Here is an 18,357-nt window from a genome sequence, read left to right as displayed (position 1 = left end):
ACCTCAACATTATTGTTCTCCATATTTTAATAGGCACAACTAAAAGGCACCTCAGGTAAACAATGGAGATGGATGGATACTAGTATACAATTATGGATGGACTGCCGAGTGCCGACACAGAGGTAGCTACAGCCGTGGACTACCGTACTGTACTGTGTCTGCTGCTAATATAGACTGGTTGATAAAGAGATGTAGTAGTATGTATGTATAAAGAAGAAAGAAAAAAAAACCACGGGTAGGTGGTATACAATTATGGACGGACTGCCGAGTGCCGACACAGAGGTAGCTACAGCCGTGGACTACCGTACTGTACTGTGTCTGCTGCTAATATAGACTGGTTGATAAAGAGATGTAGTAGTATGTATGTATAAAGAAGAAAGAAAAAAAAACCACGGGTAGGTGGTATACAATTATGGACGGACTGCCGAGTGCCGACACAGAGGTAGCTACAGCCGTGGACTACCGTACTGTACTGTGTCTGCTGCTAATATAGACTGGTTGATAAAGAGATGTAGTAGTATGTATGTATAAAGAAGAAAGAAAAAAAAACCACGGGTAGGTGGTATACAATTATGGACTGACTGCCGAGTGCCGACACAGAGGTAGCTACAGCCGTGGACTACCGTACTGTACTGTGTCTGCTGCTAATATAGACTGGTTGATAAAGATATGTAGTAGTATGTATGTATAAAGAAGAAAGAAAAAAAAACCACGGGTAGGTGGTATACAATTATGGACGGACTGCCGAGTGCCGACACAGAGGTAGCTACAGCCGTGGACTACCGTACTGTACTGTGTCTGCTGCTAATATAGACTGGTTGATAAAGAGATGTAGTAGTATGTATGTATAAAGAAGAAAGAAAAAAAAACCACGGGTAGGTGGTATACAATTATGGACGGACTGCCGAGTGCCGACACAGAGGTAGCTACAGCCGTGGACTACCGTACTGTACTGTGTCTGCTGCTAATATAGACTGGTTGATAAAGAGATGTAATAGTATGTATGTATAAAGAAGAAAGAAAAAAAAAACCACGGGTAGGTGGTATACAATTATGGACGGACTGCCGAGTGCCGACACAGAGGTAGCTACAGCCGTGGACTACCGTACTGTACTGTGTCTGCTGCTAATATAGACTGGTTGATAAAGAGATGTAGTAGTATGTATGTATAAAGAGGAAAGGAAAAAAAACCACGGGTAGGTGGTATACAATTATGGATGGACTGCCGAGTGCCGACACAGAGGTAGCTACAGCCGTGAACTACCGTACTGTGTCTGCTGCGACTGGATGATAAATAATGATATAAAAAATATATATATATCACTACTGCAGCCGGACAGGTATATATTATATAATGACGGACCTGCTGGACACTGTCTGTCAGCAGAATGAGTTTTTTATAGAATAAAAAAAAAACACCACACAAGTGAAGTCACACGACGAGTGTTTAACTTTTTTCAGGCAATCACAATATAGTATACTACTAACTATACTGGTGGTCAGTGTGGTCAGGTCACTGGTCAGTCACACTGGCAGTGGCACTCCTGCAGCAAAAGTGTGCACTGTTTAATTTTAATAATAATATGTACTCCTGGCTCCTGCTATAACCTATAACTGGCACTGCAGTGCTCCCCAGTTTCCCCCACAATTATAAGCTGTGTGAGCTGAGCACAGTCAGATATATACATAGATGATGCAGCACACTGGGCTGAGCAGTGCACACAGATATGGTATGTGACTGAGTCACTGTGTATCATTTTTTTCAGGCAGAGAACGGATATATTAAATAAAACTGCACTGTCTGGTGGTCACTGTGGTCAGTCACTAGTAAACTCTGCACTCTCTACAGTTCTACAGTACTCCTAAGCTCCAGTAAATCAGGTCAATCTCTCTCTCTCTCTTCTAATCTAAATGGAGAGGACGCCAGCCATGTCCTCTCCCTATCAATCTCAATGCACGTGTGAAAATGGCGGCGACGCGCGGCTCCTTATATAGAATCCGAGTCTCGCGAGAATCCGACAGCGTCATGATGACGTTCGGGCGCGCTCGGGTTAACCGAGCAAGGCGGGAAGATCCGAGTCGCTCGGACCCGTGAAAAAAAACATGAAGTTCGGGCGGGTTCGGATTCAGAGAAACCGAACCCGCTCATCTCTAATATATATATATATATATATATATATATATATAAACTCACTAAACCTGTATATAAGTCAGGTGTGAAGATCACATACATGCACAAAAGTTTGTATCAGATATTGAAATTATATAAAGTACTGTAATCTGTAATCCTAATTGATTTATAGGATAACCACAAACCAGTCAAAATCATCCGGAATATATCCGTGTAAAACCTTGCTCAAATTCTGTCAAAGAGTAGAAACTAATATACTCATTGCAGCGCATATCTATAAGGTACTAAATTCTGATTAAACAATAAAGAGCAATATTTCCCATCATCAGTCCTTGATCAGATATACGCAACCCTTCCTTGAAACAGTAATCACTTGGACCTAAAGAGATCAATCACAGTTATTAAGTGATCTATAGAAACAGACAGAGTATCCTCCTAAAGAAACATTGTAGTCACTCCTGAATCAACAAAAATCTTAATCTCAGTTAAACATGCTGGTTATTCCGAGTATTGCGGACTTATTACAACAATTGAAACACATGATAAATTGAGAAACATAATAACTAACCGTGCATCAATCATAAATTGAACACATTGGTTTTTATAGGCACTGTGAGGTTATTGAACACATAAAGTATGTATGTTGCAAATGTGCTTAAAATGATTGTAAGGCCTTCCAATGGTGAATTCCTGAGACATCTATCACCACAAATGGCATAACCTTCCTTAACTAGCTGGAGACCTCTACCACAATAATTCTGTATTGACAGTAAATTGGTATACAATTGATCACATGGAGGTTTGATAGAGAGTGTTCACAGTTTACACGCCGATCCACTTGTACATCACTTCTACTGTCAGACCGTCTTAGCGTCCAGTCACCTATACTGAGCCAGCGGACGGTGGATGAGAGAGCGACGGCCGGGGATCATCCGGGTGGGAAGGAAGGAGAGAGAGCCATACTGATTTCCTTGTTAGAGCGGTAGCGATACCTTGTTATCAAGAGACATTGAAAGGAATCACTCTGCAATCACGGGATGAGAGCTGGCTGACGGAGGACATTCGCACCACGGACCAGCGGTCTTCCTGTGCTCCGTTCTCCCTCCCTAGCTGACCACGGTATAGGTAACATCTCCTGTAAAAGACTCCTGTAACCCCCAGTAAGGTGTGTGTGTGTGTGTGTGTGTGTGACCCCCCCCCCCCCCCCATGTTGTTTTCAGTGTCAGCAGGGAAAATTACAGTACATCTACCATAAGCCTCCTCTACACCCTGCATCCTGGGAGGACACCTCAACATGGATGGGAGCTGACAGGGAGCCTGAAGAGAACAGCTGAGTGGCCAAAACTGGTGCAATTTTTTTTTATGCCCAGTGGAATTCTGAAAGAAAATTTTTTTTTACATGCAAAATCTTGCGGGTCATTGAATGTGCGCTGGTATATGTATAGGATAGTATTAGTATATGTAAAAAGTCTTTTAAAACTAAAAGGGTTAATCATTTGGTGCAAGTGAAATTCTAAGAAAGATCACCACCTAAAGTAAGATTTTAATAAATTTGATTTTGCCACTCTCTCCATATTAGAAGAGATCCTGATATTGGTAAATATTCGGTCACTATCAGGCAACTTGTTCTATGATATTACACCAGTTGCCATGGTGTCATCAGAATTAATTTCCCTTTGAAAGATACATACTGTACTATGGGGGTAATTCAGACCTGATCATAGCAGAAAATTTGTTAGCAGTTGGGCAAAACCATGTGCTCTGCAGGAGGGGGACGGAAGATGTAACATGTGCAGAGAGAGTTAGATTTTGGTGGGGTGTGTTCAAACTGAAATCTGAATTGCAGTGTAAAAATAAAGCAGACAGTATTTACTCTGCACAGAACCTAAATAACCCACCCAAATCTAACTCTCTCTGCGCATATTACATCTGCCACACCTGCCGTGCAGATGGTTTGCTCAACTCCTAGCAAATTTTCTACTGCAATCAGGTGTGAATTACCCTTATATGTGTCTGTCCTAATTTTTAAGATCCCATTTCTCTGTATGTATCACACTGAATGAAATATATTTTCAGGGTTTTTTACATTGGGAATAAGGAAAAGTGTTTGAAGGAAAGGGAGAAGTCAACGAGTACTCCAAGACGGCACACTTGGGGGTTAGAGGAGATAATAGTGCCATCAATAGATAATGAAAATGTGGGAGGTGAAGTTGTCTGGGAGGGAGAGAAAATTATCAGCTCAGTCTTAGACAAGTTAAGTTTTAAAATGTGCTGGGACAACCAAGAAGAGATATCAGAGAGACAGTTGGAGATATTAGTAAGGAGAGCAGTTGGAGATATTAGTAAGGATAGTGGGGGGGGGGGGGGGGGGGTGAGGTCAGGGGCGGAGAGGCAGATTTGAGTGCTATCTGCAGCTCTATTCTGTCTGATTAATTGCCGTAGCAGCTGCATGGGATTAGTGACCTTTGGAGGCTTGGCTGCAGAAGGCTGTTGATTGGCTCCTGTTCCCTTTATCTCCTGAATCTGCTTGCACTTCTTGCTTGTCATAGAGCTGGGTTGCAGCTGAAGCCTTTGTCTCTCTGTGTCAAGTCCCTGTCCTTTGGAACACTGCTTCCATTCTTTCATAGCTACAGCTCTACCGAATTCTTGTTTGTTTGTCCCTGCAACCAATCCACCATTTGTGTCCCTGTTTCATGTGTATTTTATAGGAGTACATTGTATAGCTACTAAACAGCAAACACCACCTGAGTACCTGGCACACCTGTTATACTGTAATCATCTCCTAACAGTAGTATTGCTCCTTTGTATCGGTCAAAGTGGTTGCCAGTAGTAACATCCACTAGCCTCGAGAATTCTGTGTTTTGTGTATCTGTTCTGCTTTCCCTGTCTAATCATCCCCTAACAGTAATATTGCTCCATTGTGTTGGTCACTGTGGTTGCCACGAGTAACTTCCACTGACCTAGAGCATTCTGTATCAGTGTGTATTTGTTCTGCTTTCATTGTCTGAACCCTAGTATTTACTTCTGTTGTTGCCAGTAGCTACTACTGCTGGTTCAGAGCATTCCTTGTTATTAAGATTACAGTTGATTTATGTTCCTTTCCTGTCTCTTTAATCAGATTACCTTGTTAGTCAGTTATTACCATCTCTCTAGACTACTTCCTCATTACTATTACTATTGATGCACCACTCATTCTGTATCTCTCAATACCCAGGTATCTCATTAAATCCTTTACCCTATTCTTTGTTGTTAATTCATTATTTGCTTGTATTGTTTCTTGTCTTCTTGTATTCTTGGTCTGTCTATGTTGATTTTTCCACCAGCATTGATTCAGGTTACTCGAGGGTTAAGCTCATACTAACACCTGTGGCGTAATTCCTGGTGGACATCCCTGTACCGGTAGGCGCATAAAGCCTTATGGGAAAAGCAGCTCTTATAGGCAGGAAGACCTGATGGAAGGTTCTGAGTCTCAACACAAAGTGTACAGGGGCCACTGCCCAAAATACTTTCTACAACCTCAACTCCTGCAAAGAACATCAGTTGCATTCATAACAATTGGAAGTCAAAAGAGCTAATGATTTCACCTAAGAAGGACATATAGAGAGGGAAAATGAGTGGACGAAGAACAGAACCTTGGCGGGTACTTTAGTTAAAGTGGGGGGGTAGAAAAAGTCATGAGAGGAGACAGCGATGGAACAGTCAGAGATCTAGAAGGACAGCCAGATAAGAGCAGTATCTTGCATACCAAGGGATTAATGAATTTGCAGGAGAGAGTGGTTCACAGTGTAAAAAGCAGCAAAGAGGTCAAGAAGAAAAAGCAGAGAGTAGTGTGCCTTAGATTTGGCAGCATGGAGGTCATTGCCAACTTATGTGAGGGTAGTTTCAGTGGACGGAGTGATTTATGAGGTGAGCAAGATGGGAACAGGCAGATGAAGGTAGGTAGCAGAGCACCATCATGGTCTTCTGTTTCCCTTAGCGGCTTAATAGCAGGGCATGCACCCTGTGCCCTGTCCCCTCTGTTTCATGTATGACCACTTCTTTGGTCCCCTTGCAATCAGTGTCTGCTCCTGCTCCCCTGCCTAGCTTAATAGCCAGGCATGGCTGCCCTTCTGATCTTCCTTGCCAGGTTTAAATGTTGGCATCAGTACCTGCTTCTCCTCACATGAATGGCTTAATAGCTAGGCATTGCTGCCGCTGCTACCTCCATTTTCCCCAATGCCTGACTTAATTGCTGGCAATGGCTGCCTCTTTTTGTACCCCTTGACTGGATTAATAGCTGGTCATGGCAGCCTGTGTGCTCCTCCTTCTCTGGCTTAAAAGCCGGGCACCAGCACCTGCTCCCATATCCCTTATTTTCTTAATTGCCGGGTATGCACCAAGTGCCATGTCCCCTACGCTTTGGTCACTTCTCTGGTCCCATTGCCTGGTTTAACTGCTGAGCATCACCTCCTGCTTCTCCCAACTTGTATGGCTTAACAGTTGGGCATGGCTGCCTCCCTTTTCCTCCTTGCATGGCTTAAAAGCCGGGCACCAGTGCCTGCTACTGTCTCCCTCAGCGGTTTCATTGCGCTGAGTGCCCCGTCCCCACAACTTCATGTTTGGTTGCTTTTCTGCTCCCCTTGCTTTGCTTAAAAGCCGGGAATCAGCACCTGCTTCTAATCCCAGACTGGCTTAATATCTGGGCATGGCTGCCTCGCTGTTCCCACTTGCCTAGTCTAAATGTTGGGAACCAGTGCCTGCTCCTGTCCCCCTCAGCAACTTAATAGCCGGGCATGTGTCACGTACCCCCCTACCTTCCACTTCATGTATGAGCACTTCTCTGTTACCAGTTCCTGACTTAAATGATGGGCACCAGCACATGCTTCTGTCCCCCTAAGCTTATTAATTGCAGGGCATGTGCTGAGTGCACTGTCACCTCAAATATGGCTGATTCTCTGGTTCCTTTGGCTGACTAAAAAGCCAGACATCAGCGCCTGTTTCTGACACCAGCCTGGCTTATTAGCTAGGCATGGCTGCCTCATGGTTTTCCCTTGCCTGGTTTAAATGCCTGGCTTAAAAAATGGGCATGGGTACCTCCATTGTTCCCATTGCCTGGATTTATAACTGGGCATGGCTGCCTACCTGTTCCCTCTTGCCTGGTATAAATGCAGGGCACCAGCAGTAGTTTCTATCTCCCTCAGTGGCTTAATAGCCGTGCATGTGCCCAGTGCCCTGTCCCCTCCACTTCATGTATGGCTGCATTGCTGGTTCCCTTAACTGGCAAAAAAGTCAGGCAACAGTGCCTGCTTCTGCCCCACCGCCCGGATTCTTGGCTTAATAGCTGGGCATGGCTGCCTCTCTTTTGCCTCTTGCCTAGTTTAACTTCCAGACACCAGCAACAGATTTTTTCCCCCTCAGCAGCTTTATAGTGGGGCATGCGCTAAGTGACCCCCTCCCCTCCGCTTTATGTAAGGCCACTTCTCTGGTCCACTTTACTGTTTAAAAAGGTGGGCACCAGCGCCTGCTTCTGCCCAATTGCATAGGTTAATAGCTGGGCATGGCTGCATCTTTGTTTTAATGGCGAGCATTAGCACCTGCTTCATAGCACTTGCCTGGCTTAGTAGTTGACCATGGATCCTTCTCTATTCCTACTTTCCTGGTTTAAATTCCAAGAACCGTAGCCTGCTTCTGTCCCCCTCAGCGGATTTATATCCGGGCATGCGCCGAGTGCCCCTGTCCCCTCCGCTTCATGTGGCCACTTCTCTGCTCTGCTTGCTTGGCTTAAAAGCCGGGCATTAGTGCCTGCTTCTTACCCCAGCCTTGCTTATAAGCTGGGCATTGCTGCTTCCCTGTTCCCCAAGCCTGGCTTAAATGCAGGGCACCAACACCTACTTCTGTTGCCCTCAGCGGCTTAATTTCTGGGCATGCGCCTTGTACCCCCCATCCCCTCTGCTTAATGTATGGCTTTTTCTCTAGTCCACTTGCCGGGCTAAAAATCTGGGCATCACCACTTCATTCTGCCCCTCTTTCTGGATTCATAGCTTGCCATGGCCACCTCCCTGTTCGTCCTTGCCTGGTTTAAATGGCATGCACCAATGCCTACTTTATTCCCACTCAGTAGCTTAATAGCCATGCATGTGACCTGTGCCCCATCTTCTCCGCTTCATATATGGCTTCTTCTATTTTCCCCTTGTCAAATGGTAAGTACCAGGCGTCCATGCCCAATATCTAGCTTCAGGGTGTTTCTGTTGATTCCAATCAGGATACCAATGGTCGGGATCCTGGCTGTCAAAATATTGATGCCGGAATCCCTACACAGCTGAGAATGCTGGCACTAGAATCCTGAATTTGATCACAATCCTGGGAAAAGGCAACACGACACCCGGCATCCCAAATGTCCAACTGTCGGGCAACAGGAGAGGAAATGCGCAGGGGTGGAGGTTAGGTTTAGGCTGCAGAAATGGAGGGTTAAGGGGCCATTGGGGTAAGATAAGTATACTTTCCTCCCCCCTGTTGGGATTTACACTGCCGGGATTCCATGGCTAATAGTATGACTACCGGCATCCCGACCCCATCCCCAGAGCCACTACAGCTTCCTACCGATGAGTCTGAGGATGAGCCATCCTGTAGGGCAGTGAGGCAAGCAAGCACAGATCTCATGGAGCAGAGTGATGATCATGCCGGTGACAGGGTGGTCGGGAAGGAAGACCAACCCATGCCTTCAAAAATTATGTATCATAGGGATCAGTATGAAATACCTATAATAAAAATCCCGACAACAATTAACAGACATTCAAAATCCCAACAAGGTCAAAATACATACAAGGTCAAAATACCGACATTTAAATTGTTGACAGGACAAAAAGTTGACAAGAGTTTTTAATTGACTTTTTTGGCGCTCGGCACACTATTATATTCCGCCTCCAGCTCCACTGGGATGGTAAAGTGTGAACAAGTCGGTTTCAATGAAAAATCATGAAAAACTCATGTCGACTTTTTGACCTTTCAACATTTTAAATGTTGGTATTATGACCTTGTCGGTAATTTAAATGTCGGTATTTTGACCAGGTCGGGATTTTGACCTTGTCGGGATTTTGACCATCGGTCAATGGTTGTCGGGATTTTAACTGTCGGGATTTTGATTGTAAGTAAATTAAATTAAATCCTGTATCCCATCTTGCAACATGATTGCTGGTGTCTTAAAAGGGTGATTGAATTGTTTATCTTTCGCTTAGGTTGTCTAAAAAACGCAAAGAAAAGGCCAAGGACCACAGTGGAAGTGAAAGCCATCGAGAGGCACCTGTTGCTGTTCATTCGCTCATTAAAGGTTCCGGGCAAAAAAAGATTGTTTCACCTGCCTTAATGTAGAAACAAGTGCACTTAAGTATCAGGCTTTGCTTTCAGTCAAGCTTTATGTAAATAACCATATCACAGCTAAAAAGAGGAGGAGTCTATAAATAAAGTATATATTTTTTAATTTCCACCTTTTTGTCTGCAAACTAAACATTGGAGGTCCTCACATGGTTGGAATACATGAAACAGTCCCCACAAGGCATAGAGGTTATAACTCTGTGTTGGCATTCTAACACATACACATTGGGTAAATTGAAAATGAAGTACTTCGTCAAGCACTGCGCTTGTGCCATTTGGTCATTAAGGAAAAGATGTCCCCACAAGGGATGTTTTAGACATTAGTCCTGATGAGGTATTAACAACAAGTGTATGTGTGTGTGTATGTGTAAGTGTTGTCGTGCGCAGTTTCTGAGTGACAAATGATGATTATGCCTGCAGACACTGACAGCCTGTAACCCTTCCCAGATAACAGGCACCACTAAATAAGTGTAGAGAGGACCTTGGATGGCCGCCTGCTCACAGAGATCCCATTCTTGGCACTACAGTCACCCCACGATAAGCCACTATCCAAATAACTGTGCACTCCCACCCACCACTGGAGGTCCCACTCCAGCCATCTTCAGAACCGCTGATTGTCTCTGTACCCTCTGACCATCCCTGAAGCCTCCAACTGCTGTTCTACTCCACTGATGAAGCCACAAGCCAGACCTTTGTGCTGTATACCCTGTCTCAGGAGCTCCATCCGGTGTTGAATGGAAGACCAGCTCACCCACTGTAGCTCTCAATGCCCACTCAGGACCTGCCACCCACACCACCCCATCCCGTATGACTCTGGGCCTAATTCAGATCTGATCACAGCAGCAAATTTGTTAGCTAATGGGCAAATCCATGTGCACTGGAGGGGGGGGGGGCAGACGTAACTTGTGCAGAGAGAGTTAGATTTGGGTGGGTTATTTTGTTTCTGTGCAGATTAAATACTGGCTGCTTTATTTTTACACTGCAATATAGAATTCGGTTTGAACACACCCCACCCAAATCTAACTCTCTCTGCACATGTTACATCTGACCCACCCCCCAACCGGGTCTGCTCCTTCAGGTGATCCAAGTATCCAAGGTGGGTGAACTCCAGGTCTGCCCTCTAAACAAGGGGTGGGGGGAATGCCAGGGGTACCTCACATTCTCACACTACCTGGACTGTTCTCCGATCGGAGCAGCACAATTATATACTGTAAAAGGACACATACTGTATATGTATTGTACTACCATGATTCATCATTATCCCAGGTCTCATCATTATTTATATGCACACATGGACTTTTAAGAATCTTTTGTTTTGCTGGACTCCTGCTTACAAATCTCCTTATTTTTTTCCTGTACTGATACTGCCACCTACAGACTCTGTAATTTGTTGCCTCATGGAACCCATCATGTACCATGTACTTCCGTACCAATGAATGCTATACCGCCATTGTTTGCACACCCTGCCTGCATCAACCTTCACAGTGTGTCAAAGATGATGACCTTGGATGGTTCATTCATGGACAGGATGTACCTCACAGGGTTATACCCATACAGGATATATCATACTACTACACACATGTCAGTTTCCGCCATATACTGTATTCCTAGACTCACTGTAAACAAAATATTTGTATCTCTGATTTCCATTGACATTATAACCATACAGGAAAACAAATGTACTTTATTTTTAATTTGCAAATATATAAGTAAGAAAATAAAGAAGAATATCAATGATAGAACTTGTACATATATCCCTATTTTACATCAGTCCGTTGTTAGTAATACATTTCATCATTCAGTCTATTGATTACACAGAGATCTAGTTAAACATCTGGGGATCTCTAACATCATAACCATTCTCTACATTGCATGTCTCTAATCACCTACTGCTAATAACTCTCACAAGATCTGTAGTCTCTTCTGTTGTATAATGAGACAGACACAATCAGGTCACTATCTGTCCCTCTTCTCGTTACGCTGTAACAGTGCAATCATCAGAGGTTTTGCATTGAGAATTAGATCGGCATCATTCATTATCACTTTGTCTTTCTGCTGTGTCCCTAAACTCTTGTTAGTGACTCAGTTTCTGTACATCCAGTATTGCCAATAGTAAACCATAGAATCATGTTGACATTTGCTATGAATCCAACTTTCTACGTTATACCTGCTGTATGGCTGCAATGCAGTTGTGTCATAAGTATCAGAAAGCAGATAAGAGACAATTAAATAAAGTAAAACAATGCACACATTATCATAGAATTAAGGGGATCATTCTGAGTTGATCGTAGCTGTGCTAAATTTAGCACAGCTACGATCATCTACCCTGACATGCGGGGGGACGCCCAACACAGGACTAGTCCGCCCCGCATGTCAGTGCCGCCCCCCTGCAGAAATGCAAAAGCATCGCACAGCGGCAATGCTTTTGCATTTGTGGAGTAACTCCCAGCCAGCGCAGCTCATGCGGCTGGCCAGGAGAACCTCTTCGCTGCCCGGGTCGCAGTGGCTGCGTGTGACGTCACGCAGCCGTCACGCCCCCCCCCCCCCCCCAACGGTCCAGCCACACCTGTGTTGGCTGGGCTGCGCCCTGTAACCGGCGGCTTAACACTGCCGTCCAGCCACCTCCCGCTATTACATCACTGTTTCATGTTGTTTATCTATAAATCGTATCCAATAGCCTCAGATAAACAACATGAAACAGTGATGTAATAGCCCTAATTGAGTAACAATAGATTTAACATAAAGATTCCCAAGACTCAATTTGGCAATGGGTCTCGGAATTCAGACACAGATGTACTAATCATTCTCCATGGAGCCTGTGTAGTGTGGTAGTGTTGCCGCTTAAGTCCGTTTAACAGCTTTCCGTTTTTTTATAAAAACATATTCTGCACAAAAGGTGTTGTGAGTAGGTTTGTGTGTAAAAATATTTTTATAATTTCAGTTATTTATATATGTTGGTTGATTTATTCACTTGGTTTGTCACTATGACAACCATCTATACTGAGGTCATAGTGATCGACTTCTGTCTGAGGTTGATGATGTCAGAATTATTCACACACCTGGTTTTGGGATGATTCTTCCCAGGTGAGGAACTCCTTCTTCTTAAGTGGTATGTCTATATAAATGTATTGTATGTATTGTTGTATCACTTCCTGATGACAATTTAAATAAATTGAAACGTTGAAGCAAGAAGGACTAAGGTCCATTTATTTCTGAGACCAGCACGAGTGCCGCACCATGGAATGGCTATTTGATTAATTGTTGTGAGGGCACCAGCGACAGATATTTGCCAAGGCTTACACGGAGTGCCGGACCGCAGCAGCTATATATATATATATATATATATATATATATATATAAATAAACTCACTAAACCTGTATATAAGTCAGGTGTGAAGATCACATACATGCACAAAAGTTTGTATCAGATATTGAAATTATATAAAGTACTGTAATCTGTAATCCTAATTGATTTATAGGATAACCACAAACCAGTCAAAATTATCGGGAATATATCCTTGTTAAACCTTGCTCAAATTCTATCAAAGAGTAGAAACTAATATACTCATTGCAGCGCATATCTATAAGGTACTAAATTCTGATTAAACAATAAAGAGCAATATTTCCCATCATCAGTCCTTGATCAGTATATACACAAACCTTCCTTGAAATAGTAATCACTTGGACCTAAAGAGATCAATCACAGTCATTAAGTGATCTATAGAAATAGATATAGTATCATCCTAAAGAAACATTGTAGTCACTCGTGAATCAACAAAAATCTTAATCTCAGTTAAACATGCTAGTTCTTCCGAGCATTGCGGACTTATTACAACAATTGAAACACATGATAAATTGAGAAACATAATAACTAACCGTGCATCAATCATAAATTGTAGGTTTTTATAGGCACTATGAGGTTATTGAACGCATAAAGTATGTATGTTGCAAATGTGCTTAAAATGATTGTAAGGCCTTCCAATGGTGAATTCCTGAGACATCTATCACCACAAATGGCATAACCTTCCTTAACTAGCTGGAGACCTCTACCACAATAATTCTGTATTCAGAGCCGGCCATAGGCATAGGCAAACTAGGCAATTGCCTAGGGCATTTGATATGCCTAGGGGCATCAGCAGCTTCTGCTGATTAAAATGATATGCGGCATGCCTATATTCTGTGTGTAGCATTTCATATGCAGATACATCCACAGTCTCAAACAGTATATAGGCATGCTGCATATCATTTTAATCAGTAAAAGCTGCTTGTGCATCCTATCCACATAGCAATGCAAATAAGATGCATTTTCATTAAAAAAAAAGGTTCCAGATGTTAGCATTGAGGCAATATTTATGAGGACACATCTGTATCCAAGAAGAGGCAGAGGTCACAGTGTTAGTGGCAGTGTGATTGCTGTGTGCATGTGAGTGGGTTGGTTGTGCAGTAGTGTTCGGAATATGTGTAAGGAGCATTATGTGTGTCATGTAAAAATGCATTAATAATGTGCAACATATGTGTAAGGGGCACTATGCGTGTCATTATGTGTATAAGGGCATTAATAATGTGCGGCATATGTGTAAAAGGGTACTACTGTATGTGTGTCATTATGTGTATAGGGGCACTAATGTGCAGCAAATCTGTAGGGGGCACTATGTGTGTTATGTGTATAAGGGCATTAATAATGTGTGGCTTATGTGTAAGGCACATTATGTGTAAAAGGGCATTAATAAAGGTTGTCATAATGTGTAAGGCGCATTATCTTTATAAGGACATTAATAATGTGTCTCATATGTGTAAGGGGCATTACTGTGTTGAATTATGTGTATAAATGCATTACTTATGTGTGGCATTATGTGTATAAGGTGCTCTACTATGTGGCGTTGCATATAGAAATGGCACTACTGTGTCATCTAATGTGAATAAAGAGCAATATGGTGTGATGTAATATGAATAAGGAGCAATTCAGTGTGATGTAATGTGAATAAGGGGCTCTACTGTGAGGAGTAATGTTTATAAGGTAAAGTGATACTACTGTGGGATGTAATATGAATTATGAACACTATCGCATGATCAAATGTGAATGAAGTTGCAGTACTGTGTGGCGTAATTGGAATTGGGGTTACTATTGTGTGGCCATGCCCCTTGCCAGCAAAAACACACCCCTTTTTGGGCTGTGCGCCAAATGTGCAAACTGTCCCTATTTAAAATATAAGGGGAACAAATACCAAAATAAGGACTGCTATGGGTGAGGGGTGATAGTGCTGGGAAAGAGGTGCAAGGTCAGAGGCGGAACCAGCGGTGGTGCTAGGGGGCACCAGCCAAAATCTTGCCTAGGGCATCATATTGGTTAGGGCCGGCTCTGTCTGTATTGACAGTATATTGGTATACAATTGATCACATGGAGGTTTGATAGAGAGTGTTCACAGTTTACCCGCCGATCCACTTGTACATCACTTCTACTGTCAGACCATCTTAGCGTCCAGTCACCTGTACTGAGCCAGCGGACGGTGGATGAGAGAGCGAGGGCCGGGGATCATCCGGGTGAGAAGGAAGGAGAGAGAGCCATACTGATTTCCCTGTTAGAGCGGTAGTGATACCTTGTTATCAAGAGACATTGCAAGGAATCACTCCGCAATCACGGGATGAGAGCTGGCTGACGGAGGACATTCGCACCACGGACCAGCGGCCTTCCTGTGCTCCTTTCTCCCTCCCTTGCTGACCTCGGTATAGGTAACATCTCCTGTAAAAGACTCCTGTAACCCCCTGTAAGGTGTGTGTGTGTGACCCCCCCATGTGTTTTCAGTGTCAGCAGGGAAAATTACAGTACATCTCCCATAAGCCTCCTCACACCCTGCATCCTGGGAGGACACCTCAACATGGATGGGAGCTGACAGGGAGCCTGAAGAGAACAGCTGAGTGGCCAAAACTGGTGCAATTTTTTTTTTATGCCCAGTGGAATTTTGAAAGTAAAAATCTTGCAACTCCTTTTTTTCATTTTTTTACATGCAAAATCCTGCGGGTAATTGAATGTGCGCTGCTATATATATATAGGATAGTATTAGTATATGTAAAAAGTCTTTAAAAACCCAAATGGTTAATACATTTGGTGCAAGTGAAATTCTAAGAAAGATCACCACCTAAAGTAAGATTTTAATAAATTTGATTTTGCCACTCTCTCCATATTATAAGAGATCCTGATATTGGTAAACATTCGGTCACTATCAGGCAACTTGTTCTATGATATTACACCAGTTGCCATGGTGTCATCACAATAATTTTCCCTTTGAAAGATACATACAGTACTATGGGGGTAATTCAGACCTGATCATAGCAGCAAATTTGTTAGCAGTTGGGCAAAACCATGTGCTCTGCAGGAGGGGGAGGAAGATGTAACATGTGCAGAGAGAGTTAGATTTTGGTGGGGTGTGTTCAAACTGAAATCTGAATTGCAGTGTAAAAATAAAGCAGACAGTATTTACTCTGCACAGAAACTAAATAACCAACCCAAATCTAACTCTCTCTGCACATGTTACATCTGCCACACCTGCCGTGCAGATGGTTTTGCTCAACTGCTAGCAAATTTTCTGCTGCGATCAGGTGTGAATTGCCCTTATATGTGTCTGTCCTAATTTTTAAGATCCCATTTCTCTGTATGTATCACACTGTATGAAATATATTTTCAGGGTTTTTTACATTGGGAATTAGGAAAAGCGTTTGAAGGAAAGGGAGAAGTCAATGAGTACTCCAAGACGGCACACTTGGGGGTTAGAGGAGATAATAGTGCCATCAATAGATAATGAAAATGTGGGAGGTGAAGTTGTCTGGGAGGGAGAGAAAATTATCAGCTCAGTCTTAGACAAGTTAAGTTTTAAAATGTGCTGGGACAACCAAGAAGAGATAGCAGAGAGACAGTTGGAGATATTAGTAAGGAGAGTGTGGGGGGAGGGGGTAGGTCAGGGGTGGAGAGGCAGATTTGAGCATCATCAGCATAGAGATGATATTGATGTTACATGTGCTATCTGCAGCTCTATTCTGTCTGATTAATTGCCGTAGCAGCTGCATGGGATTAGTGACCTTTGGAGGCTTGGCTGCAGAAGGCTGTTGATTGGCTCCTGTTCCCTTTATCTCCTGAATCTGCTTGCACTTCTTGCTTGTCATAGAGCTGGGTTGCAGCTGAAGCCTTTGTCTCTCTGTGTCAAGTCCCAGTCCTTTGAACACTGCTTCCATTCTTTCATAGCTACAGCTCTACCGAATTCTTGTTTGTTTGTCCCTGCAACCAATCCACCATTTGTGTCCCTGTTTCATGTGTATTTTGTAGGAGTACATTGTATAGCTACTAAACAGCAAACACCACCTGAGTACCTGGCACACCTGTTATACTGTAATCATCTCCTAACAGTAGTATTGCTCCTTTGTATCGGTCAAAGTGGTTGCCAGGAGTAACATCCACTAGCCTGGAGAATTCTGTGTTTTGTGTATCTGTACTGCTCTCCCTGTCTAATCATCTCCTAACAGTAATATTGCTCCGTTGTGTTGGTCACTGTGGTTGCCACGAGTAACTTCCACTGACCTAGAGCATTCTGTGTCATTGTGTATTTGTTCTGCTTTCATTGTCTGAACCCTAGTATAATTTACTTCTGTTGTTGCCAGTAGCTACTGCTGCTGGTTCAGAGCATTCCTTGTTATTATGGTTACAGTTGATTTATGTTCCTTGCCTGTCTCTTTAATCAGATTACCCTGTTAGTCAGTTATTACCATCTCTCTAGACTACTTCCTCATTGCTATTACTATTGATGCACCACTCTTTCTGTATCTCTCAATACCCAGGTATCTCATTAATTCCTTTACCCTATTCATTGTTGCTAATTCATTATTCGCTTGTATTGTTTCTTGTCTTCTTGTATTCTTGGTCTGTCTATGTTGTCTTTTCCACCAGCATTGATTCAGGTTACTCGAGGGTTAAGCTCATACTACCACCAGTGGCGTAATTCCTGGTGGGCATCCCAGTACCGGTAGGCACATCAAGCCTTATGGGAAAAGCAGCTCTTATAGGCATGAAGACCTGATGGAAGGTTCTGAGTCTCAACCCAAAGTGTACAGGGGTCACTGCCCAAAAGACTTTCTACAACCTCAACTCCTGCAAATAATATCAGTTGCATTCATAACAGTCCTGCAAAGAACCTGAGTTGCATTCATAACAATTGGAAGTCAAAAGAGCTAATGATTTCACATAAGGAGGATATATAGAGAGGGAAAATTAGTGGACCAAGAACAGAACCTTGGCGGGTACTTTAGTTAAAGTGGGGGGGGGTAGACAAAGTCATGAGAGGAGACAGCGATGGAACAGTCAGAGATGTAGAAGGACAGCCAGATAAGAGCAGTATCTTGCATACCAAGGGATTAATGAATTTGCAGGAGAGGGTGGTTCACAGTGTAAAAAGCAGCAAAGAGGTCAAGAAGAATAAGCAGAGAGTAGTGTCCCTTAGATTTGGCAGCATGGAGGTCATTGCCAAATTATGTGAGGGTAGTTTCAGTGGAGGTAGTGATTTATGAGGTGAGCAAGATGGGAACAGGCAGATGAAGGTAGGTAGCAGAGCACCATCATGGTCTTCTGTTTCCCTTAGCGGCTAAATAGCAGAGCATGCACCCTGTGCCCTATCCCCTCTGTTTCATGTATGACCACTTCTTTGGTCCCCTTGCAATCAGTGTCTGCTCCTGCTCCCCTGCCTAGCTTAATAGCCGGGCATGGCTGCCCTTCTGATCTTCCTTGCCTGGTTTAAATGTTGGCATCAGTACCTGCTTCTCCTCACATGAATGGCTTAATAGCTAGGCATTGCTGCCGCTGCTACCTCCATTTTCCCCAATGCCTGGATTAA

The sequence above is a fragment of the Pseudophryne corroboree genome, chromosome 6 (genome assembly GCF_028390025.1).
Source record: "Pseudophryne corroboree isolate aPseCor3 chromosome 6, aPseCor3.hap2, whole genome shotgun sequence".
NCBI classification, from domain to species: Eukaryota; Metazoa; Chordata; class Amphibia; order Anura; family Myobatrachidae; genus Pseudophryne; species Pseudophryne corroboree.
This window is presented reverse-complemented; position numbering follows the sequence as displayed.